The sequence below is a fragment of the Chiloscyllium plagiosum genome, unplaced genomic scaffold (assembly GCF_037043375.1).
Source record: "Chiloscyllium plagiosum isolate Xiang-an unplaced genomic scaffold, Cpla_swu_hap1 HiC_scaffold_24, whole genome shotgun sequence".
Classification (NCBI taxonomy): Eukaryota; Metazoa; Chordata; class Chondrichthyes; order Orectolobiformes; family Hemiscylliidae; genus Chiloscyllium; species Chiloscyllium plagiosum.
Genome location: NW_028270162.1, coordinates 71,807,732 through 71,810,979, shown reverse-complemented (window position 1 = coordinate 71,810,979; position 3,248 = coordinate 71,807,732). Strand labels below are relative to the sequence as shown.

Genomic DNA, 3,248 nt, shown 5'->3' with positions numbered 1-3,248 from the left:
ACATGGGTGTGTCTGTCGTGGATGGGATAAGACTGTTCCCATGCCTCCATAATGAATGTTCCAGACTTTATTTTGGAAAAATAAAACTGGTAAGAGGACACTTCTCGGTCTGGGAAGGACAGACTGAAGTCTGTCACAGCCTGCTTTAGATGTTCGGGCAAGGTTTTAGGTTGGACGTTTCAGCGTATTCGACTGTTAAATGAAAGGCTGGTGGTTCAAGATCTCCAAAGGCGACAGCGATCGTTGTTGTTAAAGCATCTGTTTTCTCTGCTGCAGTGTTTCTTGTTTCTAATGGGGGCAGGAAAATGTTCCTCAAACGGAAAATTTCCGTGTGAAGAAACACAAAGAACTTTCTGCAATGGTTTAAAGGTTAATGTAATGAACTGTTGCCTCTGGGAATCTGAAACAAAATCAGAAACTGCTGACAAAACTATCTGGTTTGGCAGTACCTGTGGGAGATTATTGAGTTCTGATGAAATTGTAAAATATTGTCCACGATTCTCTCTGCATGGATGCTGCCAGACCTGCTGAGTTTTGTCGTGGAAAAAGTATAGAGAATCACCAGGAGACGTAGAGAGTTCTTCATGAAGTCGGTCTGTTATTTGCAAACGAAAAACCGTGACACCGAGAAAGCAGATTCTCGAATGCTCTCGAACTTCATTGTCCATGGTTTTTTATAATTTTTTGCCATGCTTTGTTTGCTTATCAGCATGTCTAAATATATTAATCAAAGTACCTCACACTCGCTACACAATAAAAGTGTGATCTTAGTTCCCATCATCTCTTTAATTGTTCATTCAACTTAACGTTATTCTCATGTGACGGTTTGATATTTAATGTCAAACTTTCGCAACAATGGGTCTTTCATTCCAGACCCTACTTCATATTTTCCCGATGCCATAATTAGTTATTTATTGTCAATAATCTGAATCAGGCTGACTCTATTAACTATTATTTAGATATTTAATGCAATGTCCCAAATATTTATGTTCCCAATCGAGTCATAATGATACTTAACAGGAAGCCTAACTTTATTAACTGTAATCTAATCTCACCGTCGAGACCTTTCAGCGTCAACCTTTCTTTGCTATTTGGTGTAAGAGAATCCCACTATTCTTATCTCATCCTGCATTCTACAGACCCCTTGCAACAGATCGCCAGTGGGGTTCATGCTTTAAGCCTTCCCTTGCTTTCATGCTATAAACCTTCCCTTACTTTCATGCTGTTTATTTTCCATAACAACATTTTGTCATTCTGACCAATGGCAGTCATTCCTGGCACTGGATATACTGACGTTGAAGGGTCAGCGATCAGAGAGGACTGTCCCTGTAGTTCTGCTACCGACTCTCCACCTCCCGCTCTGTTAGTAACCTCTCAGTCTCCTGGAAAATGCATTGTTCCCAATTTTGCCGGAGTCCAGACCTTTAACCTTGGCTGAGCAATGATCTGAGAAATATCATTCCCAAACGTCTCATGTCCGAGGTAATAACAATTAATAACGATGTCTATGTATCCTCCTCGAATCTGTGAAAATCATTGTTGCGGACTGTCGGAACATTTATTGACCGAAATTGAGGAGGTTTTGAACCAGATCAAACACCTATGAGTTAAAAAGATGGTCTCAGTCCCTTTTTCTTTTCTCCTGAAGGCAAATGTACGGAAATGCAATTCAATTGGTGAAACTTCCAGGCTTGAACCGAAACATAATTTACTTCGCACTATCGTTGTAACACAAACAAAAAACAAAGTGTGGACTAACCCAACTCTATTGGAAAACTGAACGAAATGAAACATCATTTAACTACGAACCAGCCCAATGTTCGAATATAGTAACATTGCATAAACCACAAAAATCTGGCCTTCCTGCTACCGGAATGATATTGTGAAACTTGAACGGATGAGGAAAAGTTATAATGTGATGTTTGTAATTCTTAAGCTTCCAAATGGTTTTGAGGTGCGAATGTATTTTAACCTTGAAGAAATTTGACGCATTTGAACCTCCTTCCTGTCCACGATAGAAGCTGTTGAATCTGTTCCGAATTTCTAGCGTCTTCTGTAATTATTTAAGGTTTCTGACGATAGCAATCTCTCACTTTTCCAACAAAACAAAACGAACCTTATGTTGCGAACAATATTCAAATAAGCAATGGGCAGCAGAGAGGAAAGCTTTCGAGCAACGGTGCCCGGATTGTCACGGCAATTAACAGGAACCATCGCCATGAAAACCCGAAAGCAACCTGACAAATACATTTCGCCACAGAATGCAACGTTGGTGCTCAAGACTTTTCCTTGCAAAACCACAGGAAAAGCCACAACACTGCGATGGCCGGGAATCGAACCGAGATCAACTGCTTGGAAGGCAGCTATGCTCACCACTACACCACCACCGCTCTAGCAGCTCAACTGTCCCTTTTCCCAAACACACACAACAAGGCCATGATAGTCACCAACTGAACTGGGGCTGAAAGCAAAACAAGAAATTGCTTGTAAAACGTCAACAGGTCTGAAAACACCAGAGCAGAAGCCTTCAGCTCTTAAAAACAATCACTGGATCCAAAAGGTTCACTCCCCACAAAAACTGACGGACCTGCTGAGTTTCCCAGCAATTTTTGAGCTGTCTCTCAGATCTGCAACATCTGCAGTTCTTTGTCAGATAGAAAACAAACGTTGACCCATTGAAGGGGATATTTGATCAGGTGATAATCCTTTTCATCCACAGATATAGATGGGATGGAGCATAGGATCATAAAATTCTTACAGTGTAGAAACAGGCTATTCGGCTCATCATGCATCCCACCAAGTCTCACCCTCTACGCTATTCCTGTAACTCCGCATTTCTCATGGCTAACCATATAACCAACACTCACCTGGACACTATTGACTATTGAGCGTTGCAACTCCAGCCTAACCTGCGCATCTTTGGACTGTGCGACGAAACTGGAGCACCCGGAGGAAACTCACGCAGACACAGGGAGAATGTGCAAACTCCACCCAGACAGTCTTCAATCAGACAGGGATCTGGATAATTGGAGAAGTTTCAAGAGGGAGTGCAGACTGGTTTGTGAATGATGGGCCGAAAGCCTGATCTCAGTGCTGTAAAGCCTCTACAGTAACGTGATTCCCTACATCCAGCATTCAACACAGTTTGCATTTTGTTTTAATCCGTCCTGTCATTGACATTATTTTGAGTGAAATGTATAGAGAGAGGTTGTTTGTGCATTCACACAGATCTGCGTTTTGATGGATCA

The 3,248-nt window shown here is 41.7% G+C and overlaps 1 non-coding gene across 1 annotated transcript; it reads right to left on the bottom strand.

Annotated features, from left to right (window-relative positions):
* Positions 1 to 2,318: 2,318 nt before the first annotated feature.
* trnag-ucc (transfer RNA glycine (anticodon UCC)) lies at positions 2,319 to 2,390 on the bottom strand. The gene has a single exon. It is a non-coding gene; the product is annotated as a tRNA-Gly (tRNA).
* Between the last annotated feature and the right edge of the window lie 858 nt (positions 2,391 to 3,248).